At 47.4% G+C, this 12779-nt stretch overlaps 1 long non-coding RNA gene across 1 annotated transcript; it reads right to left on the bottom strand.

Moving 5' to 3' along the window:
• Window positions 1-5493: 5493 nt before the first annotated feature.
• On the bottom strand, window positions 5494-12349 carry LOC144333196 (uncharacterized). The gene is made up of 2 exons (XR_013401661.1): window positions 9695-12349; window positions 5494-5783 (listed from the first exon to the last, which is right to left on the bottom strand). It is a non-coding gene; the product is annotated as an uncharacterized LOC144333196 (long non-coding RNA).
• Between the last annotated feature and the right edge of the window lie 430 nt (window positions 12350-12779).

The raw sequence follows: 12779 nt of genomic DNA, 5'->3' as shown, positions 1-12779 counted from the left end.
TGCTCCCGTTTAGATAATCAGAATACTTCCCACTTTAAAAATACATCCCAGTTTATGTATTGGGATTTGCACTTTACAAAATATCTGATTAATCCCTGAGGCATGACAAAGACTCTGTCCTTGATCAAATGTTAGGTTCCTCAGAGTCCTCTTCTCCACGAGGCCTCATCTTCAGTTTCTGTCTCTTCTCAGTAATTTTCCTCCATTCTGCACTCTGCTTCTTAACCATAATCTACAGCTGTCTTTGCTGTATTCGGAGCTGAGCCCTACCTCTATCTCTCTCCCCTACTGTGACGGTCCTGACTTCTCAAAATGGTCCTTAATAAAGTCTTCTTTACAGTTTTCTTGTTTGTTTGTTTGTTTGTTTTCCGGAGTCTTGTTCTGTCTCCAGGCTGGAGTGATCTCGGCTCCCTGCAACCTCCACCTCCCAGGTTCAAGCGATTCTCTCTCCTGCCTCAGCCTCCCAAGTAGCTGGGACTACAGGCACACGCCACCATGCCCAGGTAATTTTTGTATTTTTAGTAGAGATGGGGTTTCACCGTGTTGGCCAGGATGGTCTCGATCTTTTGACCTTGTGACCCACCCGCTTCCGCTTCCCAAAGTGCTGGGATTACAGTGGGCCACCGCGCCTGGCCTTCCTTACGTTTTAACAAGCTTTTAGATAATTTTTTCTTTTTCTTTTTCTTTTCTTTTTTTATTTTTTTTGAGACAGAGTCTCGCTCTGTCACCCAGACTGGAGTGCAGTGGCGCGATCTCCGCTCACTGCAAGCGCCGCCTCCCAGGTTCACGCCATTCTCCTGCCTCAGCCTCCTGAGTAGCTGGAATTACAGGCGCCCGCCACCTCGCCTGGCTAATTTTTGGTATTTTTAGTAGAGACGGGGTTTCACAGTGTTAGCCAGGATGGTCTCGATCTCCTGACCTGGTGATCCACCCGAGTCGGCCTCCCAAAGTGCGGGGATTACAGGCATGAGTCTGTAATAATTTTTTCTTTAATGGGCAGAACAACTCGCCACTGACCCTACTTGGAAGCATCTGAGTGAAAGTTTTCATATAACGCAAAGCTATTTGACTTTGAAAACCAAACTTCAAATTAAGAGTGCTCCAAGAACATTCCAGGGTATTCTCTTTCTCTCCTCTCCCCAAGTGGTCTGCAATAATTCTGGATTGATTCTCAGAACATTCCAGAATGTTCTCTCTCTCCTCTCCCCAAGTGGTCTTATTCATTCCTACAACACTCAGAGATGATTCTCAGCCATTCTCCCAGGGTCACCCCAGCATGGGCCCCATCACCCCCAAACTGCCCCCACAGAGAGTTTCCTGCCTCTTCTCTTTCTTCTCCAATTCAACACTACCAGTCACTTCCCTACTGAAAACTCCCCCGTGTCATTCAACAACATGAATAAGTTCCAAATTCCCTAGCTCTGGACCATCGAACCCCTTCCAGCCTCCCTAAACAGATCCTGGGTGCCAGAACCTTCTGGTCTCTTCACTTGCTCTTGACATCATGGCCTTCCGGAATATCGTGATGCCAGCTCCTACCCACCTGAATCTCCACAGCTTCACCCCAGTCTTCTGACTTCAAGCACACGCCGACCTGTACTGTGGTTCTCTCTCGTCTCTGTGGGTCAGAAGAGTCCCAAAGGGAGGAACTATTTCATTTCTTCACCACCCACAGTGCATAGCACAATGCATTAGTCATGGTGGGTATCCGGTAAATATGTATTGAACAATTGAATAAATGTCACCATTGAATTCAATAGAATGGGAAACAGGGAAAACATCTTAAAATGCTGATTTTCTGGGAGAACTTTTTTAAATTGCCAGATGAAAATTTTAAATCATACAAAGCACACAGGTGCCCCCTTGTGGCTGCGGACCGACAGTGCAGCATCACCAACAAAAATGGCCGAGAAAGAGGGAGGGATTAGGTTAATTCGTTTAATTCGTTTAGTTCTGAGATGTCCAGCCTGGAGTCTTTCTTCCCCGTAACAACGGGCAGGTGTACAACGAAACCATTCCAATCACAAGCCTAAGGTCTACCCAAGCAGCTCAGTAGCTGTTGTTACTCTGAGAACTTAGTTCCTTCGCATGCTTGGCAGGGAACCCGAGCTGTGGCTACAACAGGGGGTTTGACTGGGCCCCTCCGACTTAATTAAAGGAAACGTCAGAAGCACAACAATCGGCTGCAGGGTGGAAACCTTGGTTGCACCATGGTTAAAATAAACCAGCAGTAGGAGACGTTTGCGAGAGTCCACAAAAAAACCTGTGAAAATGTTCATAGCAGCTTTACTCATCATCGCCAAAAAGAAGATTCAGCCCAAATGTCCCTCAACAAGTGATGGATGAGTAAATGGTGGACCCACCATGCGACAGGCTACTGCATAGCAGTAAAAATCAGAGGCTATTGAGACACACACGACATGGGTACATAACAAAAGCATTATGCCGTGTAAAAGTAGCCTTACACAAGGGTACCATGCTATTTATACGAACTTCCAGAAGATGCAGTGATAGGAAAAAATCAAATCAGGAGTTGCATGGAGTGGGGGGCTTGACTGGGAAGGGACATGGGGAACCTTCTGGGGTGATGAAAATGTTTGGTATCTTCACAGCGGTTTGGGTTAGACAGATAACTATTTGCTCAATTCATTAAATATTATACTGAAAATTTGGGTCTTTTATTATATGTCAATTTTACCTCAAAAGGAAAAAACCTAATAAATACTGGACTCTGGCAAATGATACTCATGCTGAAGTGTTTAGGGGGAAGGGTGCTGATATCTGCATCTCACTTTGAAATGCACTGAAAAGTTAAGATGGATTAATGGATGACTGGAAAGATGGATAGACAGACAGGTATACAAGAAAGCACACAGCCAAATGGTAATTCCACAACTAGGTGGTGGATAGATAGATGCTCACTGTAAGAGTGCTTCAATTCGTCTGATGTTTGAAAATATTTTTATAAAATCTTGGATGAAAAGACATTGGGAATAACGGGATATCTGAATATCGACTGCGGGTAATTCAATACTGGGGATATCTGAATATTGACTGGATGATTCAGTGAATTGCGTTAATCTTTTATGTGTGATGATGATGGTGCCATGGTTAGTAGGAAGATGTCCCTATTTTTAGAGACACATTTTAAAGTATTTAGAGGTGTTATAAGATCTGAAATATGCTTCAAAATACTCCAGGGGGCAGAAAATGAAGCTAATATTGCAAAGTGTTGTGGTGAACTTAGGGGTGTCAGTTACACCATTTGCTCTCCCTGTTCATGAGAAGGAGGACGTGCTCTCCCAAGGAGCCTGGACTGCAACATTTGGAGTTCTATTTCTTCTCTCTTGTCCAGCTGCCTGCTGACATTTTTCCTTTTAAAATTTACATCCAGTCAACAATTTGCTAGCCTGATAATGAGCATGAAGACAGAAGAGAAATCCAAAGAGAATGAGACAAGAAAATAAAAGAACAAAATTAACCGGTCAGAGTGATGAAAGGCTTAGAAAAAGGCTGGGTAACCGGGAAGGAGAGAGCGTGTGAGTCCTCGTGTCCCAGGACGTCTTCATGACGTGCCCCTCCGACCCTTCCTGCCTTGCTCGCTGGCTTCACCAGGTATCTCTCCAAAGTCAAGTCCTCAATGGTGCACATCACACCCTATCAGCCAGCAGGGTCCCAGGTCCTCCTTCCCACCTCTCCTCTCCAATCGGCCTTCTCCAGCTCTGTGGTCACATCACATCTGAGAGTCTGTCAGTTCAACTGTTGCAGTCTCCCATACTGTGGGGAGTAAGTCTGGTGTAAGCCCCTTCCAACCTATCCCATACTCTCCTGCCCAAGATATTTCCTGATTATTTTTCTCCCCAATGCCTCTATTGTGGAGATTTAATTTTAAGTGCTCTAGCATGGAGCCCCCGGCAAGGGAGAAAAAAAGGCTTTAGCGTCTTCCCAGGCCCAGTTTAGAATCCCAGATCCATCACTTACTTAAATGGGGAATTTGGACCAATCAGTGAACCTTGTGTTCCGCAATTTCCTCCTCTGGAAAATGGGCGTGTCAGTTGGGATTGAAAGTTACAATAGCATAGCGCCACCTGCTCCTGGAATGCACAAATGTGCGTTTCTTGATTTTGCTTGCCCACAGCTCGGCATTTGAGACTCCTCCCTAACCCTCTAACCATATTGCTCAGACACTTCAAATTCCAGCAACACTGAGGTACTTACAGTTCCCCAGACGCGGGCTATGACTTCATGCTTCAGTTCTTCATGTAAGTTAAGAGTTTTCAAAGTGGGGTCCCTAGAACAACAGAGTCAGCATCCCCTGGGAACTCGTTAAAAAAAAAAATTCCCAAGCCTTACCCTAGACCCAGTGAATCAGAAACTGGGGGACAGGGCCCAGAGATCTGTGTTTTCATGATCCCTCCAGGTGGTTCTGATGCAGGCTTAATGTTGAGAACCACTGGTATATATTCTCTTCTCTTCTTAAAATGTGCTTTCTCACTGAACCTGTCAAGTGAACTCCTACACATCCCTCAAAGCCCTTCTGTAGAAAGCCTTTCCCGGTTCCCGTGACCCTAGATAGGGTGATTCATGCTCACCTCTGAACTAATGCTATAGTTTGATTACACTTCTCTGGTTGCTTTTATGACCCTGTGCTATTACGATCTGTTTGGAAGTCTTTCTCTCCTACTAGGCTAAACCTAGGTAGCAAGGAGTACGTCATTATTCTTTGTATTTTCAGCCACTAGCAAGGTGGTCCTCACTTCTTCAGGGCTTAATCCCCAAAGTAAAATTACTGGGTCCTCTGGTAGTCTGAGGCACCTGGCTTTTTAGTTAGCTTTGTCCTCTCACTTTTGCAAGTCTCTGGACACTCTGTCCACTTCCTGTGCTTGAATGGGGCTGCACGTCCCCGTCCTTTGAATTGCTGTGACCATTACGATGGTAAGTATGTTAAGACAAGATGTCAACCTCTAAAATATAAAGATGGTTTATATTCCACACATCGATGCCTTGAGGGGAAGGAGAGAAGGCAGAGGAGAAGGAATTTTTCTAACCACTGAGGGCTCAAAACTTCCCATCTCTAGACTAAAACCTGCTCTCCTAAGCTGCTGTGCCATATCGCCATCTTTTAAGTCTCCTTGTGTTCTTAGCAGAGCTTTCCTCCATCAGATCATAGTCACTGATGAACTCCACAGGAAAAAGAGGACAGAAGATCGTGTGCACCTGCTCACCCACATGCTTGGGATTTTTAGAGCCAAAAAGAACCACGTTATCAATAGGCTGCCTTCTCAGAGGTGGTTCTTGGAATGTTTCACCAAGCAGTTGTTTAGAGTTTTTAAAACACTCCCATTTGTCGTGTGATTGATACACAGCGGCCTGAGCCCTCCGAAGGGAATCTGGTTTTCGGTCCACAGCACGAATGAAGTAATGGTTTCTAATTTGATGTCTCCACTAGACTATCAACTTCCTTTTTTGTTTTCCCAAAGAAATTGCCTGAGGAAATTACATCATGCTTTTATTTTGTATATCACATTACCTCTTACAAAAGCAAAGTCTCATTAGCATTATTATATCTTTTTTTTTTTTTTATTTTGCAAGTGAGTGATCATTAAAGAACTAGCCTTGCTATATAGTTCATAGAATTTACAAGAATTTAAATAGATGAAACAGAGTAAATGTGTTTGGGTCATCGGGTTCAACATTTAAATTAGATAAGAAAGGCTGGGGCTGAGCACACTAGCTCACACCTTTAATCGCAACATGTTTGGGAGGCCAAGGTGGGAGGATTGCTTGAGGCCAGGAGTTGGAGACCAGCCTGGGCAACACAGTGAGACCCTGTCTCTACAAAAAATACAAAAATTAGTGAGATGTAGTGGTGTATGCCTGAGGTCCCAGCTCCTCAGGAGGCTGAGGCAGGACAATCACTTGATCCCTGGAGTTCAAAGTTACAGTCAGCTATGATTGCACCACTGCACCACAGCCTGGACAACAGAGCAAGACCCTATCCCTTAAAAAATTAGCTAACTAAATACAAATTTTTACAAAGGCATAAAGAGAGAAGGGGTTGAAACTGAAGACCACAGAGTCCTATGACTCCCAGAGTGGTTGCTTTTACAGCATTGTGGTGAGCCAGAAAAATGTTTTATGGACAAATTAAAAAACTGTCTTTTAAAAGTAATTCATAGAACAACGTGGAGGGTGGCAGTTTTTGTCCTCCCTTAAAAAAAAAAAAAGTTAAGGAAAAAGTTTAGAAAGTTGTATGTGGCTGGGGGTAGATAATTAAAGAATCCAAGGCATAGCCCCCAACGCCACCTCTTTTGACCACTAGAGGGGGCACATCCCTTCATTCCCAGCCGGCTCCCTGCATCGTTTCCCAAAGCTGTACCTGAAGTCACCCAGGGCTTAATTTTCAGCCTGTGTTCATGCCGCATAGACGTGTCACGTCTTTATAATGCTCAATGTCTCTTATTTCTCTTTGTACAATGACTTTGGCGTTTAACTCTTCCATGCTAATCAAATGTACCTGGAGGGTTTGGTTTTGTGTTTTTTAAAATAGACCAACCCTAATAAAGGCAATAGCAACACTAGTCCCACGAAAATGGGAACAACAGAGCAAATCCTTCTTCAATCTTAGACTTGTTTTATTTTGTAAAAGAAAAACAAACACCTCTCACTATGTTGTGCTCTTTAAAAATACCCACAATAGGTTAGGCGCAGTGGCTCATGCCTGTAATCCCAGCACTTTGGGAGGCCGAGGCGGGTGGATCACCAGGTCAGAAGATGGAGACCATCCTAGCTAACATGGTGAAAACCCATCTCTACTAAAAATACAAAAAATTAGCTGCGCATGGTGCGGGTGCCTGTTGTCCTAGCTACTCGGGAGGCTGAGGCAGGAGAATGGTGTGAACCCAGGAGGCGGAGCTTGCAGTGAGCCAAGATCGCACCACTGCACTCCAGCCTGGACAACAGAGCAAGACTCTGTCTCAAAAAAAAAAAAAAAAAAAGCCCACAATAGCAAAGACTTGGAATCAACCCAAATGCCCCTCAAAGATAGACTGGATAAAGAAAATATAGTACGTATACACCATGGAATACTATGCAGCCATAAAATGGAACAAGCTCATGTCCCTTACAGGGACATGGATGGAGCTAGAAGCCATTGTCCTCAGCAAACTAACACAGGAACAGAAAACCAAACACTGCATGTTCTCACTTATAAGTGGGAGTTGAGCAATGAGAACATATGGACACAGGGAGGGGAACAGCACACACCGGGGCCTGTTGGTGGGGACGGGGGCAGGGAGAGCATCAGAAAGAATAGCTAATGCATGCTGTGCTTAATAGCTAGGAGGCAGTTTGACAGGTGCGGCTAATCACCATGGCACACGTTTACCTGTGTAACAAACCTGCACATCCTGCACAGGTACCCTGGAACTTAAAAAAATACCCCCAAATAAATGATACAAAGAACATAAGCTCTTGAGTATAACGCTCAACTACCCCTGAGTGAATCAGCAACTTCTATTCTGCACAAAGGAAAACAAAAATGAACCCCAGGTTGGCTTTTTTCCATTCAATTATTGGTTCTTTCTCAACCACTTATGTAACTTGAATTTGCTTAATATAAACTCACTTAATTATATGATTCAAAACTAAATCATGAAGCCAAATAAAGTATAATTAATTCCAAAGCCACGTATCTATTTTATTATTCCCTGTGCATGGGGTTATCCAAGTCATCGCATCTACCATCCCTCTGCATGTTAACATTGTATATTAAAACTGTGTCAATATTCAGAGGCAATTATCAGAGGGATCAGAGAACTTGGAGGCGCTTGTAAACTGCTCTGTGCGTTTTCTCTGTGAGTGTCAGAGAAAGAAGAGAGATCCCGGCTGATGCCCAAGTGCTGAAGAAAACTACAAGTCATTTGACTGCCAGGTCCCTGATGACACAGGCCTCTGAGGCTGCAGGAATTCCCTGCATGGAGCCTGGGAGGCTGACAACAATTGATATTTCCCAGGCATCTTGCAGCCTGAGGATCTCAGGGATCTTGATTAGGACTTTGTTGGGACAGACACATGCTGGAAAGAGATGAGTCACATGCTTTCCTGTCGCTCTGCCTCGGGGAGGTCAAATGACTTGGCCAGTATGAAGCCAGAGCACTAGGGAATTGGAGGAAGACCCCAAAATGCTGACTCTCCTACCCGCACTTTTTGTGACATGAGATCAGCTAGTTAACGCCTAAGATTCTGTAATCTAAGATGAGATCGTATGAGCTTTGCTGTCTTTTTTTTTTTTTCTTTCCTCAAAATTACTGTTTGATACGTATCATTTTTACTTACTCACAGGCACAGAAATTTCCCCGGGGCTTCTCTAGTTTGATATCTTTGCTCACTAAATCTGTGAAGGTGGATGGTCAGTCCGCACTGCCCTTGAACCTGGAGGAGAGGGGTCTCTGTTCTGGGCCCCGTGCTTTAGAGGGCCCCACTCAGGGCCTCCCCAGGGTCAAGGGAATGTGCCAAACTGGAACGTTGCTTCTGTATCAGGTTCCACATTTCCCAGCGCTGGAGGTTCCTTTTGAAACAGCGCAGGGCTTCCTTCAGGGCCTGTATAAGCCCATTCTTCAGGTGCAGCCTCCTAAGAGCAGGCCGCTGGTGCCCACGGCCCTGCCCACGGGCCTGCAAAGGGGCAGCTATGGGGTGGTGTGGAGAGACGGCCAGAGCTCGAATCATGGACTGGGTGTCCACACGTGTGGACTCCAGGAGGACTCAGGCGGGGCAGGAAGGGATGTGGGGCAAAAAGGGACATAGGCAGGTGGTAGTCATGCCAGCCCCTCCTGCCCACCACAACCCAGGGGGAGCTCAGGAGTCCCAGCATCCCAAGGGCCAAAGCTTGGCCTTCCAGGTGGTTCTGAAGAGTTTGTTGTCAGAACCGCTTTATCTTGATTTGCTTTGCTAACGTGATTTATAACTTTTTTTAAAAAGAGACAGGGTCTCACTCTGTCACCTAGGCTAGAGTGTGGTGGCGCAATCATAGCTCACTGCAGCCTTGAACCCCTGGGCTCAAGAGATCCTCCTGCCTCAGCCTCCCAAGTAGCTGGGATTACAGGTGTGTGCCACCATGCTCGGCTAATTTTTAAATTTTTTTGTAGAGATGGGGTCTTACGTGTTCCCCAGTCTGGTCTCCAACTCCTGGCTTCAAGTGATCTTCCTGCCTTGGCCTCCCAAGATGCTGAGATGACAGGCATGAGCCACCATGACTGGCTTGACTTATAACTTTTAAAGGTGGGTCTCCATTTGTACTCTTGCCTGGGCCCCCAACGCGTCAAGGGCAGGCCAGTGACACATTAATGTGAAGTCATTATTTGCACGTCTCTGCGGGGTCTTTTCCAAGATACGACCTGCAGATGAATGCACACACAGGAAATGTATAAACAATAATAAACGAAAGAATAATTAAAAATACTATTTCTCCCTGGTAACCTGCTTCCAACAAATTCCAAAGAAACTGTTACATAGAGGCTGAGTGTGGTGGCTCACGCCTGTAATCCCAGCACTTTGGGAGGCTGAGGCAGACGGATCACTTGAGGCAGGGGTTCGAGACCAGCCTGAATATCGTGAAACCCTATCTCTATTAATAATACAAAAATTAGCCGGGTATAGTGGCGCACACCTGTGGTCCCAGCTAGTTGGGGGAGGCTGAGGCAGGAGAATGACTTGAACCGAGGAGGCAGAGGCTGCAGTGAGCCGAGATCATGCTACTGCACTCCAGCCTGGGTAACAGAGTGAGACTCATCTCAAAAAAAGACAGGAAACTGTTACCCAGAGGCAGAAGGAGCAGATGGAATTTGGCCACGCTGGGTGTTACTGGTTTCAACTAAATTCTACCAAATCCCGAGGCAAACTTCCAGCAAAGCAAGGTGACTGGCGAGCTGGCAGGGTCGTCTGTAAAGAAATGCTGATGCTCTCAAATGTGTACAGACACCAGGGTGCCAGCTGGGAGGGCTCCAGGAAGCCGGCTAACAAGGGCACGCCTCTTTCCCTCTGTTCATCTGATTGTCAAGAACTCACCGGTGCGCAGAAGAGTTGGCGACCCTCACAAGCCCCAGGCCCGCAACTGTAGCTTGTGAGTATTTGCTTTCCGAGAAAGGGAACTAAAAGATGCTTTTTCCCCCTCCTGCTTTTGCTCGGCCATGGCTCCCTGCAAAATCTACCCGAACAGGTCTGGAGTCACCAGGGACCCCCTCCCAGTGCCTTCAAACACGGGGCTCTCGGGCAGCACTCTGGGATCTCAGCGCTTTGCCTGCCGGCAAATGAACACCACACCGCTGCCAACCCACTGCCACCACCACGCTTCCAGCTACAACCACGTCTGCCAGACCCTGCTCCCTCTGCCAGGTGTAGGCTCAGCTGTTGTCACCTTCACTGGGACAGCCAGCTCTGACGGGCAGTGCCAGCCTTTCTGCAAGATCACAACACTTGGGACCATTGCCGCTTCCTGGGGGTAGTAATAATAACAGCTAAGATCTACTGAGCCCTTGCTCCGTGCCAGGCACCAGCTGAGGACTTTACTTGCTTAAGCTCACTTCAGCCTCACAGCCGTCTGGAGATAAATACTGTCATTTGTCAGTACAACACTTTACAGATAAGGAAACTGAGGCTCAGAGAGGTAAAGACACTGCTCAAGGTCACACAGCTAGACGTGGTGGAGGGACTTTGAGTCTGGGCTCCTGGCCACCACACTCTGCATCCAACCCTGCAGCACCTTGGGTGCTGCCACGCCCTCGGGCTCAGCTGCTGCTCCCAGTTGCCACTCCCAAGTCTGCCCGGCTCCCCTGGAGTCCCTGGCTCTGCCACACTGTGAGGCTTGGCTGCCTCTGGTGGAGCAGCGTCACTTAGGCCACGTCGATGCCAGCCTCCCAGAGGAGCGCGTCTTCTTGACACTTCTATCTCTGTGACAGCGGAAGACTTATGACTGTGTGATGTCCTTGTCTTCTTCTCCCTCAGACCCCAGCCACTGCTATCCTGCATGCCCAGGCCCTTGTGGAGAGAGAGAAAGAGACAGACACAGAGAGACAGAGGAAGACAGACAGACAGGGACCCAGACAGACAAGGAGAGAGAGGGAGATAAAAGAGGCAGAGACAGAGAGACAGATGAACTGAGAGACAATACAAAAACAGAGTGACAGAGACAGGTGGATGGAGGTAACAGATGGAGAGACAGGTGGATGGAGGTAAGAGATGGAGAGGCAGCCACAGACCCACAAGGCAGCAGGGAGGCCCCGACGACGGTGGCTCATAAGAGGGTTTTAGCTCAGATGAGAGAAGGGAACAGACACAGGGTGTATTCTGAGGACAGAATTGACAGGGCTTGCTGACGGATGTGAAGGGAAAAGGGAAATAAAGGTGGCTGCTTGGTGTGGGGCCTGGACACTCACTGCAGGGAGGCACCATTCACTGCAACTGATAAGCAGTCACGGCCGGTTTTGTGTGTCAACTTGGCTTGGCATGGTTTCCAGATATTCGGTCAAACACCTGCCTAGATGTTGCTGTGGTATTTTTGAGATGTGATGAACACTGAAGTCAGTAGCCCCTGAAAGACCCGCCAGGCTATGGGTGGGTCTCATCTAATCAGGTGAAGGCCTTGGGAGAAAAAGACTGAGGTTCCCCAGGAAGAGGGGGTTCTGCCTTCAGACAGCCTTCAGGCAGGCGCTGCAACATCCACTCTTCCCTGGGGCTCAGCTGCCAGCCTGCCCTGCAGATTTTAGACTTGCCAGCCTCCACAATTGCATGACTCAGTTCCTTAAAATAACGTCCTGTCTATAAAGAGAGAGACTATGTATGTGTATATATATATATATCACGGATGACACACACATCCAGGACTCTCCTTTGAGATCCACAGTTGCAGATTCTGCCGATTTGAATGTCTTCTTGGACGTTGGGAAGCAACTCAACTCAAAGTCGTTCAAACCTGGTCCTCTCCTGATGCTTCCTCCTTTAAAAAGTGGCACGATTCACCATCCCGTGGCACGAGCCAGACACTGGGAATCTTCCTGGAAGAGACCCTCCTGCTTACTCCTTGTGGGGGGCAGAATCATGGTCCCCCAGTGTCCATGCCCCAATCCCCAGAACGTGGGAATGTTACCAACATGGCAAAAGGGGCCCTGCAGATGTGATGAAGGACCTTGAGAAGGGAGATGGTCCTGGATCATCTGGGTGGCCCCCATGTCATCACAAGGCTCCTCCTAAGAGGGAGGCAGGTGGCTTAGAGTCAGAGGAGGAGACGTGGCTGCAGAAGCAGAAGTCAGAGTGATGGGGCCAAGGGACAAACAAACGTGGGTGCCTCTAGAAGCTGGAAAAGACAAAGAAGGAGATTCTCTCTGAAAGCGGCTGGAGGGTACACAGTCCCAACACCTTGGACCTACTCCAAACTTCCGACCCCCAGTACTAGTAGAGAATACATTTGCTTTAAGCCTCCAAATGTGTGGTGATTTGGGACAGTGATGATAGGAGACATGCACCCCAAATCCAATCCAGCAAGTTCCACGGATTGATCCTCCCAAATCTCCCTCCCACAGATCTGCCTCTGCCCATCTCTGCCACTGCCTGCCCCCAGGGCCGGCCTCCTCACTTCTCAGCTACTATGCGGCCCTTTCCTTGGTTCATTACCTCTGTGCCTTCCCTTCCACCTCCAAAAAGTGGAGACCCCTCTCCACTTGGCAGCACTGCCCCCAGTTAACTGGAACCACTTGGCGGGGAATTGGGGGCTCCCACTGTCCTTG

The sequence above is a fragment of the Macaca mulatta genome, chromosome 11 (assembly GCF_049350105.2).
Source record: "Macaca mulatta isolate MMU2019108-1 chromosome 11, T2T-MMU8v2.0, whole genome shotgun sequence".
Taxonomy (NCBI): Eukaryota; Metazoa; Chordata; class Mammalia; order Primates; family Cercopithecidae; genus Macaca; species Macaca mulatta.
This window is presented reverse-complemented; position numbering and strand designations above follow the sequence as displayed.